Raw genomic sequence first — 22015 nt, 5'->3', positions numbered from 1 at the left:
TGTTGATTGCACAAAACTGGAAGACTGGAGAAATACCAACTAAAGGACAATGGCAAAAGAAGTTGAGGAACTATGCAGAACCAGCAAAAATGACAAAAAGACTAAGAGAAAAAGACAACAGAGACTTTGAAAAAGAGTGTAATATGAATGGTTATTCATATTATACTTTCAGAAACAAAGAAAGGCAACAAACTTGATGGCAGGATTTAAATAAACATTCACATTATCAGCATTAGAAAATGTTTGGAAGATAGTAAAAAAAGATTATGTTTAAGGCTTGATGTTATGTTATTGATAACTTTTTCTGTTGAGAGACAGCAAAGCAGATGAAAATAGAAACAAACCAGAAACGCAAGTTGGGGGAAGTCTTGGAAGGGAGGGAGGGAGGAATATATAGCAAATGTTAAAAATTTGAGATGTATGTAATGAACGAAAATGAAAAAACTATGGGCTGGTTCACATGCCTGTGCATCACTTGCACCACAGTCCTATGGATGTTTACTCAGGAGCAAGTCTCTACTTTTGAGGTGATATGAAATCTTTGTGCTGCTTCAGCTGTAAGGTCTTTGACATCTGCAACTCACTCCTTGTTGAAGCTGCATATGGGAAGTGGCCGAAGTGCAGCTGAGACAGAACAAGTGGAAAGACAAGCCGAGGAGCAGGACCCGTCCTTACAGTGTGGAAGGCCAGCATTCAGCTCCTAACGCTAGACTTCAAAAGAACATCTCTGCCTTTGGGCACATACATCTGAGCTAGAGTAAATAAGATAAACCAAGTTACCCAAACCAATGACAGGCTTTTGAGCACTTTTCACCTGATCTATCTCTCAGGTGCTGCAAGGGAATATAGACTATTCAATATCGAGTTACCTCCCTCCTGCTTAATATTTTCCTTTATTTCCCTCCACCCATTTTTTCTGGATCAAGTGAAGAAGCTTTATGCATATTGTTTGCTGCTGCTTTTTAACCATGGCTCATTTTCCTTCTGCCCTCAAGTTGCAGCTTCATAACTCATTGTTTCTGGTAATGGGATCTGAATGGCTCCTTAATTTAAGCAGCTTCTGAATTTACAGAAACACACTGAAAGGCAAGGAAACAGAACTGTTAGTTTATGACACAAAAATAGATAAACCCTTTAATTTGGTGCTGAATCACTCACTAATGGTCATATCGGCAGTTACTGTGAATTTGGAGTAATACGAATGGCCAGTATAATTAAATTGATTGGTACAGCTGCTACAGAAGTAAAAGGTAAAGGTAAAGGTACCCCTGCCCGTACGAGCCAGTCTTGACAGACTCTGGGGTTGTGCGCCCATCTCACTTAAGAGGCCAGGGGCCAGCGCTGTCCGGAGACACTTCCGGGTCACGTGGCCAGCGTGACATCGCTGCTCTGGCGAGCCAGAGCTGCACACGGAAACGCCGTTTACCTTCCCGCTGGTAAGCGGTCCCTATTTATCTACTTGCACCCGGAGGTGCTTTCAAACTGCTAGGTTGGCAGGCGCTGGGACCGAACAGCGGGAGCGCACCCCGCCGCAGGGATTCGAACCGCCGACCTTTCGATCGGCAAGTCCTAGGCACTGAGGCTTTAACCCACAGCGCCACCTGCGTCCCCTGCTACAGAAGTAATGGGTGTTAAAACAGCAAATGACCTATAAACTAATTTTCCACTAGATGGTGGTATTAAGCAGCTATTTGACAAGACAGATGAAAGAAAGGAGCGCGCGCGCGCGCGCGCGTGCGCGCACGCACACACACACACACACACAGAGATAATTGGAAAGCAAAAAACCTTTTTCCATTCAAATTATTTTTACCAGATTCACTTAAGTCTTAATACAACAGATAGGCAGGCAAACTTCTAAAAGCCACTAGTTTGTATACATTTCCTAGGATTTCTGCAGCTAAGTATCAAATTTAGAATGTTCCTGTAAGTTCTCTGGGGATTCTCTTTAAAATGTGTGTGTGTGTGTGTGTGTGTGTGTGTGTGTGTGTGTAAAGCCACCATTTGTACAGTAGTATCACTGCCCACAGCAGATACTTTAGATGGACAAGGTAGATTTCTCCAATTCTTTCATCATTACATAAATAAAGCATGACTAAGCAGGGTCTAAAAACATGGGACAGAAGACTATTTTGTAACTACTACTCCTCCTCATTTGAGGGATGCGGGTGGTGCTGTGAGTTAAACCACAGAGCCTAGCACTTGCTGATCAGAAGGTTGGTGGTTCGAATCCCTGCGACAGGGTGAGCTCCCGTTGCTCGGTCCCTGCTCCTGCCAACCTAGCAGTTCAAAAGCATGTCAAAGTGCAAGTAGATAAATAGGTACCGCTCCGGCAGGAAGGTAAACGGTGTTTCTGTACATTGCTCTGGTTCACCAGAAGCGACTTAGTCATGCTGGCCACATGCTGTACGCCGGCTCCCTCGGCCAATAAAGCGAGATGAGTGCCGCAACCCGAGAGTTGGTCATGACTGGATCTAATGGTCAGGGGTCCCTTTACCTTTTACTTTACTCCTCATTTGATGGGGCTTGTACAGGAAAGTGTTTCAGAGAGGCTAATCCTAACACTATCATTCCTGGGACCAACACCTAGACAAGGCTGCCAATAGAGCTCTCTGAAAATATTAGAAGAGACCCGTTTACTTGCAGCTCAAGACACCTGCTACTTCAAAGCTAAGCATCTCTAAGTGCACCTTCAGCCAGCCACCTACAGTCTTGGATGCTCCTTGGCTCAGAACTACTGGTCCTCTCTCACAACCCTCACCATGATGCCATCCCTGCAACTGGGAAGTCCTGGTGCTCAAGGGAAGCTGGCTAGTTCTGCCACTTGAAAGCAGAGGCATAAGGCTCGATCCTTTACAGGAGTGTTTCCCAAAGTGTGGTACATGTACCCTCAGCAGGACATGAATGGGGTTCAAAGGGTACACGGCAGAAATTTTAATTATAATTCATCATAGCTTTTTTAGCTGCATAAAACAATTCAAAGCTAAAATAGTATTATTAAAACTACTCCCCCGTTATCTTCTTCTAAGAAGGGGAATGCCAGCAAGAATAAACTTTCAGAAGGAGTACATGATTATTCAAAGTTTGGGAAACAGCTTTACAGCATAACCAACAGGGTTCCCTGCAGGTGTTGCTGGACTACAAATAACATCAGGCCGAGTCAGCATGGCCAATGGGCAAGGGAGTTGTAGTCCAACAGCACCTGGAGGGCACCCAGTTGGCTGCCCCTACTTTACAGGCTCACACTTTGTCGCCCTATTATTAGATGCAGTCACCACTGTGGCACATGAGGCGGCAGGGCTCCTTCAAATAGCTCATCAAATTGATCTGGAGCCATGAAGAGAAAGCTATTGCCATTGCCCAAGTTTGTTTCAGTGAAAAGCTTCAACATCTAACATTAGAGGAGGGACTTTAAAAACAGCACCCAAACTTGTTAGCTACTGACTTTTGCATGCACATTATTTCTTGCAACCACAAAGAACACCAGTGACAATACATTCAAACGTCTCCAACAGGATATAACTAATTATTTAAAATTTGAGCCAGGAACAACTAAACTTATAAAACCACAGATTTATACTTTTCAAAGTAAGTGTCAGAAAACAAAAGCCATTTCTCTGCTCTTAGCAGCCCGCCTCAAGTTCTGTTGCAATTATATACAGTGGTACCTCAGGTTAAGTACTTAATTCCTTCCGGAGGTCCGTTCTCAACCTGAAACTGTTCTTAACCTGAAGCACCACTTTAGCTAATGGGGCCTCCTGCTGCCGCCGCACCGCCAGAGCACGATTCCTGTTCTTATCCTGAAGCAAAGTTCTTAACCTGAAGCGTATATAACCCGAGGTACCACTGTACTCACTTAAGGAGCAGGGTACACCATATAACAAGCTAACAACTTCTCCATGGAATTTGCTCATCTCTTCCAATGCACCTGGCCACTCCCTCAGCACTAATAATGATAATTTGATTTATTACCTGCCCAAGAGCAGGTCACAACAACTCAAAATACAACATTAAAATCAGTTTTTTTTAAAATTACAATCAAAAGAATGTTGTGGTCCTCTCACAGCCCCCCCCCCCAAATATTAAGTGAATATTTGTGTTGTGTAGGATGCATTCACACATTACAGCAGGCCATAATTGGGGAATATTTTTCCACCTAAGGGTCAGACCAAGAACTGACCATGTGGAGCAGGTGGGCGTGGGGAGGGAGAACCTGCACCTGCTTTGCTCCCTGCTCTGATGAGCAGCTTCAACAAATCATTATTCTTGGCTTATTTCAACTAGGGATTGTGGTTTGTTTTTTTGGCTATATTTTTGCTGTCACTTGTACTCATATCACCAGCAAAGTGAGGGTGACGCTGGGATCGAAGGGCATGTGGCCATTATTATTATTATTATTATTATTATTATTATTATTATTATTATACTGCCCTATAACTGGAGGTCTAATGCATCTGGCTGTTGCGTTCTTCTCACGTCCTGAGCCGCTCCGAGAGACTGACATTATCCCAGCCTTGCAAAGCAGATTGGGGCTGGCGTCTCATCAGCAGTGAGGGCTGGGCGCCGCCCCTTGGCGCACCTGCCCCAGGCGCAATGAAGACATGCTCCACCAATGAATCCCAGTAGTATCTACCCAACGGATAATTTGGCCCAGGTTCTAAAGAAGTCAATGTTATGAATAATAACTGGCAACCATCCCCCCCACTCTAAAATAGCAAAGCAACAGGGAGGTAGGAATATGGACGTTCTCTACAACTCGGGCGTGTCATTTTAGGGGTGATGCTTAATTTTGAAAATTTATTCAGTGAGGTCTTAAAAATATGTTTTTGGTTGTGAGGAATTCAGTGTTTCAAGCTAACTCTGGAGGACTATCTAGTGGTCTTCAGCTGATGAATTCTAAATTGGAGGTGCTGGACGCTCCTTCCTTGGAGTTTTTGAAGCAGAGGTGGGATAGTCCTCTGTCATGGATGCTTTAGTTGAGATTTTTAGATTGCAGAGGGTTGGACCAGATGACCCTTGGAGTCCCTTCCAAGTCTACAATTCTATGATTCTATAGCGCAACAAATGGACGCGGGTGGCGCTGTGGGTTAAACCACAGAGCCTAGGGCTTGCCAATCAGAAGGTCGGCGGTTCGAATCCCAGCGATGGGGTGAGCTCCCGTTGCTCAGTCCCTGCTCCTGCCAACCTAGCAGTTCGAAAGCACGTCAAAGTGCAAGTAGATAAATAGGTACTGCTCCGGCGGGAAGGTAAACGGCGTTTTCGTGCGCTGCTCTGGTTTGCCAGAAGCGGCTTAGTCATGCTGTACACTGGCTCCCTCGGCCAATAAAGCGAGATGAGCGCCGCAACCCCAGAGTCGGTCACAACTGGACCTAATGGTCAGGGGTCCCTTTACCTTAAGTTTCTATTTGATTCTCAAGCCCGTCCATTTAAATGACTACTCTCACTTGATATATCCTTTGTCCTAGTTCTAATAAAACAATTGTTCACCACTTATTCACATACTACTTTTCACTGTATATGTATTTCACTGGATGATAAAATAGATTAATACACAACAGGAATTCTCTTCAAAGTCAAATATATTTTAAGGTACAAGATTTTATAAATATAAAATTATATGTGATATATTGCCAAAAGAAATAAAGGAAATAATTTCAACCTGAACTCATACGTTAACCTACTAACAGACTTAGCAGTGTGAGCCTGACTTGTATGCATACTCTCTGACACCACCAATTAAAACGGAAATAAAGGCTTAAACTATATTCAGCCATTTAACTGAGAATTGAATTAGGACAATTACCGCAAGAAACCTCTTTGCTTAATTCTGAGGATTTTTCCAGACACTGGAGTCTTTGTTCTACTGTATAATCCATTGTAAACTGTTTGTGCTGCAATTGTTAGGTTTGGGCAAGAAAATTCAGGATCTGAATGGAGAGAGTAATGCCCACTGACATAGGCATAACTTTCTTGATACATTTGCAAAAAGGCTTTTTAGAGGAACTGCTAGATGTCATTAGCTAGGGAACAAAGCATCAATTGATCAGCTACAAGGCCCCATTTAACTGATTTCTTTTCCAGAAAAACTTATCTCTTCCATGGCCTTCTTGTGATGATAACCCAGGAAAACAAGTTGTCCATATGAATCTCTCAGACCTTGCCCTACTTCTATAAAAGCAGCCTGTACTGGCGTCAGATACTCCTCCCGGGGCAACTCATTTCAATATTCTCTTTGCAAGTTCTGTCTTGCAATGGGCAGCCTCCTGCCATTCAGGAACCCAAGGGAGGTCACTAGCTGCACGCTGGATAAAATGGGTGCACAGTTCTTGGGTGCAAATGCCAACATTTCTGGGCAGAGAAGTGTCTTACAGGTTTCCCTGCCTCTTTATACAAATGAACTCTTTATACCTGAACTCTTCACTTCTCTATAGTAAGCTTTAAGTGTTTTTGTAGGATGGAAATGTTGTAGAGGATGGGGGATAATTAACCAAACCAATCCTCCTGGTAAACTGGGAATATCCCTTCACTCACCCAAGTTTAGGATATTCTACACCTTTCCTCAGCAGAGTTTCTTTTTCTCTCAGAAAAATAAGTGGCTCACGTAAATGTAAACTAAGCTTTAATAATAAACTGAGAGAAAACTGTAACGAAATAACAGAATGAGAGAAACTAAATACAGCAGACATGTTCAAGGCGTTGATCGCGATCTACCAGTCAATCCTGGGATGAATTCTGGTTGATCGCCACACCACCTCACCCTGAGCTCCTCTCGCCTGTGCGCGCCCATGCCTACCTGTCAGCACGCACACCCTCCCTGCACCCACCCCTGGGTGGTAGATCACTGCCAGTTTTACACTGGATCGTAGATCACATCCTACTTCTTGGTCCCTCTGAACGGAACCACCCTGAAGGGAGGGGCTGATTCTGGAGCAAAAGACTCAAGCCCCGCCCACCAGGCCCCAAACATTCTACCATTCAAATGAGGCCCCAGGGTTTTTCTTACAGGGAACACATTATATTTTCACCTTTTGATGATATTGGTTCAAACACCTCAGGATGGAGCAAAAAAAAACACCTTTCAGATTCTAATCCTTCCGAAATTTCATTGTACACAATCTCATTAAAAGATACCCTTCCCCATTTTTCATAACAAGAAAAAGCATCAGAAATTGCTTCTCAGTTATGACTTCAGTTTAGCTAACAACATACTAGCTGTTCAGAAAGAACCAAAAGACAATAGAATTGCAACATTTCCACACTCACACCCTTAGGAAAACAAGGACTGAGGAATGGGAAATTTAACTACAACCAGGCATTTGTTTCAACAGGCTGAAAGCTAAGATTTCAAGGGCTGCCCTCTGCCTAATGCTTTTTTTCTTTCTTTTTAGTGTGAAGAGGACGAAAACAATGAGAAGACTCGGAATCCTCACAGAACTCTAGCCCAATGGTTGCCTTTAATCTGATTTGAACTTATTTATAATGAAATGATTTTAGAATGTTGTATTATTTTATTGTTGTTAGCCGCTCTGAGCCCGGCTTCGGCTGGGGAGGGCAGGATATAAATAAATTTTATTATTATTATTATTATTATTATTATTATTATTATTATTATTAACCATTTTTTCTAGCGAAGCATGTAAGAGAGGAGGGTGCTTCAAAGTTCACTTCACATTAAATATTTTTTTCCAGACAATCTTGTGACTGAAAGGGTTCAGTTCAGCAGTTGACGCAATGGGTAGCCTGCCTTGTTTGTGCAATCAAAGAGGGCGGCTGGCATGCATAAAGAACAGATTTTCCTTTATTTTGGATGACATAAAGGAGAATAAAAACGGGAGGGTAGGCAAGGAGGCAGTTCTTCATACATTTGCCTTTGTAACGCTAAAGAAGATTATGCTTTTCTACTGAAGTTGAATTTTACATGTGGATTTTTCTTTTTGTTTTAGCAAAAAGTATAAACAAATCTCATCAAAGTTAATGACAAGCTTGGGAGCGGAACCATTGCCAGTCTTTTCAGTGTAAATCAATAAATACTTTTTGAGGTAGTTTTAAAAGATATGGCACTGAGTCAAACACACAGACACAGCAGTTTGGCCTAATATTGCTTCTGCTGTATCTACCTGCAAGACTGGCTCTGGCAGTCCTTCCTCCCTGTTGGGGGAAATTATAGTGATGGCTGATGCTACTTTGTTTAGTCCTTCTCTGCTGAGTGCGGTGCTAAGCTCCACCGCTCAAGCTTGCAAGCCCAGATGGCAGGTCTTGGGGTGGAGTTCAGGAGAGAAGCAGCCACCATCTCTAGTACCCCAAAATTCTGCTGAGCCCAAAGTATACATGTCCACAGGAATTATGGGGATTATAAGAATTGTGGGGTTTAAGGCACCTCTCTCTGCTCGCTGCTTCAGAGTGAGAAGGAAGAAAAAAGAAAGAGGCAAACATATTTAAGGATAAGCCATAAGCCTCTCTGGGGCCTGTGAGTCCTGGTGTTTGTTGATACCAGGAAATAAATCAGCTTGAAGCAGTACATTATTTTTCTTCTTCTTCTTCTCCTTCTTCTTCTTCTTCTTCTTCTTCTTCTTCTTCTTCTTCTTCTTCTTCTTCTTCTTCTTCTTCTTCTTCTTCTTCCTCCTCCTCCTCCTCCTCCTCCTCCTCCTCCTCCCCCCACCATGGTAGGTACTCACACCAAGCTGATGAACTAGATATCCTGGTCATCTCATAAAGTAGCCAAAATCTGGGTTTGTTCCAGCAGCTTAAGAATCCAATTCAACCTACAAAGACACTATCTTCCATTAACCATCTATGAGTCAAGATGTGCTTCCTGACCATGAGAAATTAGCAAGAAGGTCCCAGTTTGTATGGCAGATGTACCTGAGGTCTTGCTCACTAGCCTAAAAGTCACCCAACTCCCAAGGACACAGTGTAAGGGGGTAGAAGCTTTTCAAAAATGAGAGTATTTTCCGCTGCATTATTTTCTGCACACAAAGTAAAAAGGGGTTTCATAAGAATAGGTGCCAACTGCAAATTAGTATTAGGCAAGCTGCCAGTTTCAAAGTTTTTAGCTTTGTTTACTAACTGCAAGTAAAATAAACATGCTAACATCATTTCCAAGGGCATCAGAAAATTTTCTGACACCAACTGAACATTTCCCACTGCAAATTACTTGGTTTTGCATAGGATTTTTTTTTCCTAATTCAAACTTTTACATAAAACTGACACCACTGCCAATGTCAAAGGTAGCTCAGAGGTGAAGTAAATGACCTTACTTAAAAGTCTTGGGAGTTTTGCCAAAACCTAGAAGGAATTAGCAAGCAGTACTCTCAAAGGGCCTCTACCGTAATTTTAAGACAACCAAGCAAAACAAACAACAGCTATACTGCCAAAAGTTTAATACAGGTTTTTATAGCTAATTTTTTTTGCCGTCTGTAGCTCATGTCAAAGGAAACAAATAATACAAAAAGTAGCTGAAAACAAAAATAATCATTTGGCACTATTGTGTACAATTGGTTTCGCTGCCTCATACAGTTGGGCTGCATATCATATTTTTACTATATTATCTTGTTGAACAACATGCCAATTTTATGCTCAAAATTTAAACTAAGTATTTTTAATATGTTAAATAAAACATCCGAGCTTTATACTACAGAAATTATGACAGAGGTTAGATACAAAGTGATAAAGATAGAATGGCTAAAGGAAGGAAGGTAAGCTGCTTTATACCACAGACATTATGACCAGCAGTAGCAGGTCTATCCTGGCCAGCAGAATTATTTAACAAATTAATTTAATTTCTTATTCAATTCCTAGCTTAAATCAACCTGCAGCCTTTAACTTAAAAGTATCAGTAGGACTCCTTGTCTTTCAGCATTTTGGCTGGAACAGCTCAGTCAGTAGAACAGAAGACTCTTAATCTCATGGTCGTGAGTTCAAACCCCATGTTGGACAAAAGATTCCCACATTGGATTAATGACCCTCATAAGGTAAAGGCAAATGGACCCCTGAACATTAGGTCCAGTCGTGACCGACTCTGGGGTTGCGGCGCTCATCTCGCTTTATTGGCTGAGGGAGCCAGCATTTGTCCGCAGACAGCTTCTGGGTCCTGTGGCCAGCATGACTAAGCCGCTTCTGGCGAACCAGAGCAGCACACGGAAACGCCGTTTACCTTCCCGCCGGAGTGGTACCTATTTATCTACTTTCACTTTGACGTGCTTTCGAACTGCTAGATTGGCAGGAGCAGGGACTGAGCAACAGGAGCTCACCCCGTTGCGGGGATTTGAACCGCCAACCTTCTGATCAGCAAGTCCTAGGCTCTGTGGTTTAACCCACAGTGCCACCCGCGTCCCGTAATGAGCCTCATAGTTCCTTCTAAATTTAAGCTTATATGATCCCTACAATGACTTCAAACCCAGACTGCACTTTCTAGGGAGATTTTTCAACACGTACTTATGAAGTCGCCACACCCCCAGCAATTGAGAAATACGTAGTTCTCTTTGCAAGTTTTCCCAATGATTCTCTTTGTGGAGTCATCTCCATAAACTCATACACACGGAAATCTCAAGCAGAGTATGTGTTAAACCTGAATATGAATCATGGGGCTTGATGGATGGCCACAGGCTTGTCACTGCATCTCAGCCTTCATTACTCATGTTATGCAATCCCAGTAATTGTTATCTCACTTTATGTTATTAGGCTATCTGGGTATTAATATAAAGCATTCTTCTCAGTGAAACTCCTAGGTACAGCCAGCTAATGATCAAGGTGAACATAATTTACAGTTATGTTAAATTAATATAAGTGAAAGGAATAAAAACAGCATAAAGGATCTTATTCTTTTATGGAAGCATGCCTTTTAAGTTAGTCCATAAAACCCCACCATTCTCAAACCAAACAAAGACGAAAGTTATACATAAAATTGATGCATAAAAAAGAAGTACATAAAATCAAAACAATGCAGCAAAGAGGTCACACACCTCAGATTTTAACACTGGATTTTCAGAGTATATGAAAAACGTAAACAGAGTGTCTTGGCGCATATTAAAGTTTAACAAACTGACTGGGACATTCGAGCTCCCTTCCTCAGACTCATGACCTGTTCCTCTCAGCTGGCAGAAGAGGAGGATGGAGAAAGAAAACCGTCGGCAGGGGGCCAAAGGCCTGTGACACTTCAACTCTTCGGCAGAAAGGTCCACAAAGCGAGTTGCGAAGGCAGCTCCGGGGAAGGGCTTCCTCCGCCCGGAAGGCCAGCGCCGCTGCCCGCCCGCCCGCCCGCCTCCGCCCACTCACCCGAAGCCACGGCGAGAGCAGGGCGGCCGCGCGCAGCACAGAGCCCCCGCCGCCGCCGCCGCCTCCTCTCACCGGCATCTCCGCGGTCGCCGCGACGCCTCGCCCGGGACTGGCGGGTCCCCCTCGGAAGCGACGCGACTTCCCCGCCGGACTCCGCCCGCGCCCCGCCCCCGACGCGGCTCAGCCTCCGGCGCCTCCCCGGGAGCCGAGCGCGGGGCTCCGGCCGAGGCCAAGCGGCGAGAGAAGAGCCGCCCCAGCAAGGGCAGCAAGCCAAGCGGGCTTAGGAAGCCCACCAGAAACTCTTTCAGGTATCCTGTTTCGCGAGCCCTCATCCTGAAGAAGCAAAACAATGGTCATTGTAACTACTGTACATTTGTTTTGTCTCCCTTTATGCAATAGATATGCACTGGCCAGAGCAATGCATATACACTGAGCGATTGCAGTGCAGTAACTAAGACAACAAAGTGGTCTTTTAGCACCTATCCAATGCATGCCCTACATATTTTCCTCCTAAAACCAATGTCAAGTTACTTTCAGAACAGGAAATCAGTATTAGAAGCCAATTATCAAGAAGGAAGTGTCTGAAAACACACACACAAATATGCACTTAATATAAAGTTCACCCACACATACAAGTTCAGCCCCACTACATACTAAAAAGGCCTTATCCCACAAAGCCCAGAGAGCAAGGCCTCAGTGGCCAATTGTAGAAGATGAGCAGGCTCACCTGGCATGGGGCACACAATTTCTATTCCCAGAATTGGAGACAATAGTTGCTTTAGTTACACTTAACAGGAAATGCAGTAATTTTATTGTGTTGCAAGGTCAAGATTCCCATCCTGCATTCTCCAGGGTCCTGGTCCCATTTCACTGCTAAGTCAGCACCGAGGGAGCCTTTGCCTCGTCGTCCTCCTGTGGCTGCAGCCACAGATCTCAGTGCTGTTGCCTCTCAGCGGAGGCACAGGTGGTTCTGGTTTCTGGCTTATCCCTACTATGCCGCTGCCCTCTTTCCCAATGGCCTAAGCTTAGGAAAGGGAGGACTAAAGGATAAGAGGAAGGGCTGACAAGTAGTAGGGGAGTTAGGGATATTATCTGGAGTCATCTTTCCTAAGAAACCGGACAATGAAGAAATCAAACTCGAGAGATAGTATGGCTTCTTAGCTAATGAGGTTTCTTAGGAGAGATAACTCAAAATAACTCTTTTTCATCACTTGTCAACCCATCCTCTTATGCCATAGTCCTTCTTTCCATCTCTCCCTGGGTCATTCCACATCAGATCAACGCAAAAAAACAAGGGTTTCGTCACCCACCATCTCAGATTTTGATGAAACTTGGTCTACACCCTTCTCTTGTGGTTGAAAGAAACCCCCTTAATTTTTTCCTCTCTATCTCAAATGGTTTTATTTTCATAGCACTTCAAAGTTTCATGAAATCTACGTTACCCTCAGCACATGTACATTTTACATGTATTAACATAATATCATATCTGAAGAAGTGTGTATGCACATGAAAGCTCATACCAAGAACAAACTTAGTTGGTCTCTAAGGTGCTACTGGACTATTTTTTAATTTTATATATATATTTCTAGCATAATATTTGCTGGAATGCGAGTGGCGCTGTGGGTTAAATCACAGAGCCTAGGACTTGCTGATCAGAAGGTCGGTGGTTTGAATCCCCGCGACGGGGTGAGCTCCTGTTGCTCGGTCCCTGCTCCTGCCAACCTAGCAGTTCAAAAGCATGTCAAAGTGCAAGTAGATAAATAGGCGGGAAGGTAAACGATGTTTCTGTGCACTGCTCTGGTTTGCCAGAAGCGGCTTAGTCATGCTGGCCACATGACCCGGAAGCTGTACGCAGGTTCCCTCAGCCATTAAAGCGAGATGAGCACTGCAACCCCAGAGTGGACCTAACAGTCAGGGGTCCCTTTACCCTTTTAACATAATATTGGATATTATAAGTTTCCCCCCGAAAGTGCATACTGTTATGTTAATTTTTATGATGAACAACTTTGTTTCATTATTTTTTTCTATTACAGTTATGGATTGTAGGAAAGTTGTACCCAGTAGCCATTTTTCCCCACAATGTCCAAAAAAGGTAAAAAAAATGTTAACAGGGAATAAAAAACCCATAAATTTCATTCTTTGTCAAGAAAGAGTATATCTTTGTGATAATTTTCAACATCAAAAACTTTGAGTCCCATCATACCCACATGCTGAAAATTGAGGTTTTCTAAACCTAGGTTTTCCACCAAAAAAAGTACATTAATTATATACATATTTGGCATTTATAAAATCTTTTGAATGGTGTATTTTTTCCTGAAATCCTCATCCTCTTATTGCACTCTGTGTAAAATTTCAAAGAGATCTGATCATTGGTTATGGGGAAGAAGAAAAAATGTACATGTGCCAAGGGTCTCAAGAGGAACAGACAACAGAGATTTCACGAAACTTTGAAGTGCTATAAAATTAAAACTGTTTGAGATAGAAGGAAAAAATTTAAGGAGGTACACCAAGTTTCATCAAAATCTGAGACGGTGGGTGACATGACTGTCTTGACATGACGTGGAATGACCCCCTGACTTCAATGGTGTCTCCGAGTATCTTCTGTGAAATTGGTATTTTCTGGTGCCCACAACAGAACAGCATTTTTGTGCGCTGCTCTGGTTCGCCAGAAGCAGCTTAGTCATGCTGGCCACATGACCCGGAAGCTCCCTCGGCCAATAAAGCGAGATGAGCGCCACAACTCCAGAGTTGGTCATGACTGGAGTTAATGGTCAGGGGTTCCTTTACCTTACAATAGTTTAAGTTTTACTCAGAGTAGACCCACTGAAAATGAACATGATTAAATTAGGTCCATTAATTTCAGTGGCTTTCCTCTGAGTAAACATAGCTGAAAACCATTTCTGAATGTCCCCCATGGCCCAAAAGACTGGATTCCCCTGGTATAAACCTGTGAGGCCAAATGCGTAAACAAAACAGAACCTAATACTAGTTGATAATGAATAGTTATTATTGTGGCTAAATCTGTGCTTACAATGAGCAACACTGGAAGAAAGAGTGTCAACACATCCAGTCTTGCCACAACTCTACATGCCTTATTTCCATTTCAAAATCACAGTAAATATAAATCAAATGTAAACTACTGCTTCTAAGTTATAGGTGAAGGTTCAGTTAATCCACCTGTGGAAGCCTCATGCCAGGTTGGATATGTTAAAACTGCAAACAGTGATTACCAGTTTGGAGGAAGTAACAATTTGCAAGTATGATGAAGAATACCATTTGCCCAGAGCTATCCCCTGCAGATGGTACAGCCTTAAAATCCTTGGTAAGGTAAAGGTAAAGGGACCCCTGACCATTAGGTCCAGTCGTGACCGACTCTGGGGTTGCGGCGCTCATCTCGCTTTACTGGCTGAGGGAGCCGGCATACAGCTTCTGGGTCATGTGGCCAGCATGACTAAGGCAAACCAGAGCAGCGCACGGAAACACCGTTTACCTTCCCGCTGGTGCGGTACCTATTTATCTACTTGCACTTTGACGTGCTTTTGAACTGCTAGGTGGGCAGGAGCAGGGACCGAGCAATGGGAGCTCACCCTGTCGTGGGGATTCAAACCACTGACCTTCTGATCAGCAAGTCCTAGGCTCTGTGGTTTAACCCACAGCGCCACCCGCGTCCCTAAAATCCTTGGTAGTGGGTTCAAAAATAGAATTGACCTGCCTTCTGCAGGTATGCCTAACTGATAAGAAGACCTGCTGGGGACTGCTCCCATCTGACATCAACACAACCTCTCATCATTGGTCAGTTGCCTGCTTTGAATGCAGTCCTACCCCCTGCCCCCACCAAAGGAGAAGGTTCATCGTCTGGGGGTGTTCTCCATTACCAGAGGCCCAGGTGACCTCAGTGGCTATGTGTGTCTTTTACCAGCTTCAGTGATTCAGTTACAGATAGGTAGCAGTGTTGGTCTGCCATAGTCAAAACAAAAAACAAATCCTTCCAGTAGCACCTTAAAGACCAACTAAGTTAGTTCTTGGTATGAGCTTTCGTGTGCATGCACACTTCTTCGTATCTGAAGAAGTGTGCATGCACACGAAAGCTCATACCAAGAACTAACTTAGTTGGTCTTTAAGGTGCTACTGGAAGGAATTTTTTTTTGTTTCAGCTTCAGTGAGTGAGACAGCTATGGCCGATTCTGGATCAGGTTAGCTTGTCCACAAGCTGCAATGTCCTCTCTGTTGGACTACTCTTGAGGCTGACCTAGACACTTCAGCTAGTTCAAAACATGGCAGCTTGACGGCTCACTGGGGCAGAATATCGCCACTGTATTATGCTACTGCTGAAAGAATTGCATGGGCTGCCAATTAGCTACCAGGCTAGGTTCAAAGTGCTGGTTTTGGTGTGCAAAGCCCTGCACAGCTTGGGGCCAGGATACCTGTCCTGTACGGAGCTCTGGGTTCAGGCAGAACTACGTTCTGTGGCCAGGCCTCTCCTGCCACCCATGTCCAGGTTGGCATATCGACAAGCAGAACAGGGAGCAAGATGAGAGATCCAGAGGAAAGTTTCTTATTTGGGAACAGCAAGATACAAAAAGGAATGGGGAGCTGCGGGGGTTGCAAAGAGCAAAGCTTTATTCTGAAATAATGAGAAGTTTTTCAAACATTAGCAATATTATTCCCTCTGAGTCTTGCAATCCCTTGCAAGAGAGGGATGTACCAGACCCACAATTAACTCACGTTAAGCTGTCAAATATGTATTTAATTATTATAGTGATAATTAAGAAGTCAATATATATGTGTTCAACTAATACAGTAACCATTAAGAGTGACATTTTAAAACATCAGCTAAGGCTTTATTACAATGCAGATTAAAATTAAAAAATTACCCAGCACCTGCTTCACATCTAACAAAATTTGATTCTCTATTTCAAAACTAGGCAGCAGTATACATTTGCTATGTTGCATCTTATTTCAAGGAAGAGATGCACATCCTGTTGATGAAATTACTCAAGTCTTTGAAAATGATTAACTGCGAATTCTTGTGCACTTGAAGATTAATATAGTTCAGAATGTTCTAGGCTAGGCAACAGAGGAGGAGTTTAATGTTTTGAAATTACAATTGTGAAAAATCATTTAGGTGGGACAAAAAATATATTTTATTTTAAAGAACTAAGTTAAAGCACAACAGTAATATTTCAGAGTTCTCTCAAGAGCTGAGAGGACTACATACTCAAAGAAGAACAAAACATCCTGAAGAATGCTAGGAAAAAAACCTAGTTTGTACTAAAATTCATACTGATACAGTTACCAACTCATTCCATAATTGTTTGCATTGTAATGGAATAATCCCTCATTGATAAGTATGGCTCACATGAGATATAAAATTTTACTTAACATAGACAAAATATTCCGGATCTTCCAGGTTTTTCATTTACTCTAACTCAGTATGTTAACTACTCCATAGCTTGGCATACCAATTTGCAATGGCAAGACCTTCCTTTTTCCAGTGCTGAGTAACTACGGGTCTCACAACCACCAACATAAACCTGAAGAGATCTTTTGCTGTAGTGTCAGTGTTGCCTCCATCAAAGACAGAAAGCACACACAATTTTGGTTCTTTGAAAATAAAAACCCCGAAACAATGCACAAGTAACTGCCCAATCTACAATTCTTCAAAGCAGATTACAAAATAAAACAACTGTCATACTCAGAAAGCACAACGAAAAGACCACAGCACCCACGGAATTGCATGACAGACATTCTGCCACTCACCTAGCCAACCAGATCAAAAGCCTTGCAGCAGCCCTTTCTAAAAGAAAAGCTGTAGATCAAGCCTTCCTCAACCTGGTGCCCTCCAGATGTTTTGGAGTATGATGCCCATCTGCTTCAGCCAGCACAGCCACAGCTGACGAAAGTTGTAGTCCAAAAACCTCTGGCCTGAATATGAGGCACACTTTCCCCCCAAATTCTGACTGTGAAAGGTTAAAGTGAGGCTTATATCCGGAACTGAGCACTGCGCGCCCACCTCCTGGCACTCCCACCTCTCAGCACTACTTCCCCAAGCCGGTGCCGGCTGCCCCCATCCCCCGTTCAGGGCAGTAGTGCCAGGAGGCGGGCGCACAGCGCTCAGTTCCGGATATAAGCCTCACTTTAACCTTTCACAGTCAGAATTTGGGGGGAAAGTGCGGCTTATATTTGGGCCAATATGGTAGATCGATTTCTGCACCTTACTGAGAAGAGCATTCCACAGCTTTAAGTCAATCATTATAGAGGCCTTGTAATGCCTTGTTATCATTGCCTTAGGACTCCTCCCCATTTCCCTTTTCTTTCAGTTTATTTTAAATTTTAACTTGTAGAAATTTATAACATTTTTATGGGCTAATGCTTTATAAACAAACAGAAGAACACTGACATTTAGTATAAATGTCTGGCCCTAAGTAGGTCCATAACGGAAAAGCTCCTCTAATTTTACAGTCAACAGAAGACTGCTGTGCATTTCCCTCCAGGACCTCTTCCCAGGGATCTCCTGCATGGTGCAAGGCTTGGGCTGCATCTAGGGAGAGGTGCCCCTAAACACATTCATTTGTAAATGCCAAATAATCAGAAGCACACCTGAGACCAGGGAACCTGTGGCCCTCCAGATGTGGTTGGACTACAACTCCCCTCACCCCTGATCATTGGTCATGTTGGCTGTGGCTGATAGAAGCTGGAGCCCAGCAACATCTGGAAGGCAGCAGGCTCCCCAGTGCCACTTCCACAAGCTCCTTTGCTCAGACGAAGGGTAGGCAGGAGCTCATCATTTCAAACCATGGTTTAGTGTTGCATCTGAATAGCCTCTGATACTAATTCCAGGGTTCCAATATTAAGCAGAGTTGAAATCAAGTTTTAAACCTTTGTTTAGAGGGCGTGTTGCTGACCTTAACCATGGTTCATATCACTGGAGATGTAATGCTAAGCCATGGTTAAGGCTTACAAGAGTAGGGAGGAGCAACACATTTTCCCAATTCTGGCTTCCAGTTTGTAAAGCCTGCTTTACAGCAAATCAGCATTACATCTATAATCTGGAGAATGACACACTTCAGTTCAAACCAAATGCACTGTAAGAACCAAATTCTATCTCAATGCTTTGTTGTTTTTGTTTTGCTTGATCTGTACAGCTAGTTTGCTGTGTTTCTTCTTCAAGGCTATTCAGCACTAGCTTCATTTAAGTGAAATTATGTTCTTTGGCTTTTATAAGCTCCCCTTGCCATCCTGTCATTTGGAGTCAAACTCCAATGACATCCAAATCTCTTCTTTCACAGTAATCAGGGGGTTTATTTAGGTCACAAGCAAAATAAGCAGACACTTTTCAGAACAGAAAAAGTCCTGTTCTCACAGATGTTTGCAAAGCAGTATACGCATCAGCACATGACCTTGTCCATGAGCAAAACCCTGCTGGTAAGAAAGAAATGTGTATCGAGGGGAAGATGCAGGACCACACACACCATTTGCCACGATGGACTCTCTGTACCCACCAATTCTCCACCCCACAGGAAGGGCTCACCGTGTGCCCTGGACCCTCCAGATTCCCAGTGACTGGTGCAGGAGGTGTGTGGAAGAGGCCTGCAACAAGATGGCCCCAATACACATGGCAAAAGCTTCTAAACAGTACATGGAAAGCTTCAGTCACCATGGAAAATGGGATGTGGGGGGTGGCAGCACCTCCATGTCAAACATCATGTGTGTCCCAGACCTACAAGCAACTTAAATCTTGCACTTTTCATACCTTGGCCTGTGTTTCTCAAATACATCCAGCTGTCTCCTTCTTTCCCCAATCCTTCCATTTTCTGTACCTGACTGACTCCTTAGACTTAAATGCATTCATATGCCTATCTACTCTGAAGCAAATCCTACTGAGTTCAAAGGGGTTTAATTCTCAGGTGTGTACATAGAATTGCAGCCTGCATGCCTCTGTCTCCCAGATTGTTTCCCGTTACTCCCCCCTGCCGCCCCCACTTATTAGTTTCTGCTTATTTCAGTCTCCAAGCCTCTGTCTCCTCCATAATCTGGACATGGGACTGGAAATCTACCACAGGAGTTCAGGCCAGGCATCATACATCTCTAGAAAGGAGTGGAACTGATCTACTGACAGTTAGAGGCTAGCAGTTTGTCTTTCACCTGGGGTGAGCCCCCCACCCCAAATACAGAAGACCTACAAGCCCTTTTTACTTTCAAGAAGATCAGCTCCTTATGCAGTGTTGCACACACAACCTTGGTTCTCTTAGTACTGGAAGAATGAAAGAAGAGAAGCAGAAGCAGTGTGCAGCTATGACACTGCAGGTGACTGGAGCAGCCACACAACCCTCCAAAACCTGCTGAATGCCAACAAACTGCCATATACTTTTGCACGTACACCAATCTGGCATATCTCAGGCAGCGTCTGCAAGAGACCACATGCCCCTTAAACAGAGAACTTCAGAGAAAGCCTCACTTCAGATTTTCTCAATTACTATAAATACATTTTTTAAAGAACAAAATGCAACTTTTTGAGAGCAATGGCCCCAGTACTGGGGAATATGTTGCGCCCAAGGAGACCCACCTCAGCATGGGTCATCTTGCTTTCATGAAACTGAGAAAGGCCACTCTGTTTCATAAGCCCTTTGAGGGCTTCACTGCAATGCATTGGGCAAGGTCATCAAACAGAGATTTTGGCCTGTGCGCAGCCAAAATGTGGCACCCCAGCCCTTGTGATGCTTTCCCAAAGGCAGCTAAGGAGGTGTCCATTTGGGGGAAGGAGGTGCGAGGCGAGATCCTAGAGCCCTCTTACCTCCTCCCCAAAACTGGGAAAGCACTAACTAGGCTTTGGGAAGGAGGCAGGAGGAGCCTCACACCTCCTTTCCAAAGCCCAGCAGCTCACCTACCAGGTTTTGAGACGGCGCCCCTTGGCTCAGCACCCAGTGTCTGCTTGCATAGCCCTAAATTCACCCGTGCAAAAATTTTAAAGACCAGGGTAATGCTTATGTGAGCTCTATAGAGCAGGAGTGGGACAATCTTTGACCGTCTAGATGTTGTTGAACTACATCTCCCATCAGTCTTGACCATTGGCCATGCTGACTAGGGCTGATGGGAGCTCTAGTTTGGCAACATTTGGAGGGTCAAAGATTCCCCACCCCTGCTCTAGAGCAAACTTGCAACTAGATGGGAAATATACATGGAATAATAAATTGTTAGGGGCCAGGATCTCACAGGATTGCTGGCAAAGCTGTGGAAGGAAAGGAGATTTTTTCCATCTTTGGTGGAAATGTCATTTTGTGAAAGTTATCTGGGCTGCAGTATTTGCAAAAAGATCGGTTATTACATGTCAAACTATTCCACCTATTCTGGAATTAGCTTTATTATTGATTCAACCTTCTAATGACTTTCAAATAATTAATAGAGAATTGTCAGAGTCTAGAAATACCACTGGGAGGCCACAGAGTTCACCATACAAGGGTAGTTAGACGGAATATGGTGTTATCAGGGTGATTGGTGTATCACGGTTGATGGTTAGAGACATTGCCCCCCAATGACATAATATGGTGGCCCTTCATCTTATATGTAAACAAAGATAGACCCTTGCTCTGACCTCCATCAAATCAGCTGTCAGTGGGGAAGAGTTGCATTCAAAGGATCAATGCAGCGCGAAGAGATCTGTAAGTAACTTTTCTCTACACAATGCAGTATCTTTGCAATAGCTTAACTACAGTACCTTTTGTACAGTGGTATCTCAGTTTCCAAATGTCTCGGAAGTCGAACGTTTCAGTTTCTGAACACAGATAACCCTAAAGTAAATGCTTCCATTTTCGAACGCACTGAGGTCCCCCCCCCCTTTCTCTACTGAATTTGCAGACTGCCCTTTGCGCCTTGGTTTTTGAACGTTTTGGAAGTCGAACAGTCTTCCAGAATGGATTACATTCAAAAACTGAGGTACCACTGTACTGTTCCCTTGTACCTTGCCACTTTCATTTTCTGTCTTTCTGTGGCAAAAATGTCACTAACGTATTTTTTAAAATACATGGACAAAGGTTAGTCACAACGTCTCAAGCATTTTAGCTTTACAGATCTGTTAGCACAAGTACCTGGTGAGGAAGGCCTTGTTTCAGTCCTCTCAGTCTCTTTCCTGCAGGATGTCTTGGGCTGGAGTTACAGCTCTGGTTCCAGTCCCAGTCACACGGGGATGGTGGGATTGTTGTCTGTTCCCTGAGTTGAAAAGGAAAGGAAAGGAAAGGGTAAGTCTAATGCAAGTAACATTAAACCTGAAACACTAAAAACTTAACACTTGGTAGTTACTTTTAAACTGCATGTGGCACATGCAAGGCAACAGTTCTGCATGGCAACTGACACAGCAGACATTACTAGTTTTGATGGAGTCTGAACAAGTTCTTTCACTGTACTTAGCACTATACAATCACTATACAATTCAGAAACCGGCAAATGAAACAATCAAAGGGATGGAGCGGCTTGCCTATGAGGAAAGGTTTTTAGTTTAGAGAAATGTATGAGGTGACATGACGGAAGTTTATAAAATTATCAATGGCATGGAAAGAGTTGATAGAGAAAAGTTTTTCTCCATCTCTTGTAACTTGTGGGCACCCACTGCAGCTGCATGTTGGGAGATTCAGGGCAGATAAAAGAAAGTCCTCCTTCCTGCGGGGTGCATGGTTCAACTATGGACTTTGCTTCCGCAGGAGACCAGCTTGGATGGCTATGGAAGAGAGCTGGCTAAGGCAGTCTG

At 43.6% G+C, this 22015-nt stretch overlaps 1 protein-coding gene across 1 annotated transcript in view; it reads right to left on the bottom strand.

The window, feature by feature from the left end:
• TJP2 (tight junction protein 2) overlaps positions 1-21480 on the bottom strand; it is a 60630-nt gene extending 39150 nt beyond the window's left edge. The window contains exon 1 of the mRNA XM_081930846.1: positions 21360-21480. The gene's annotated coding sequence lies outside the window, so the exon portion shown is untranslated. The remainder of the gene's footprint in view (positions 1-21359) is intronic.
• Between the last annotated feature and the right edge of the window lie 535 nt (positions 21481-22015).

The sequence above is a fragment of the Podarcis melisellensis genome, assembly GCF_964234715.1.
Source record: "Podarcis melisellensis genome assembly, chromosome: 11".
NCBI lineage: Eukaryota > Metazoa > Chordata > Lepidosauria > Squamata > Lacertidae > Podarcis > Podarcis melisellensis.
This window is presented reverse-complemented; position numbering and strand designations above follow the sequence as displayed.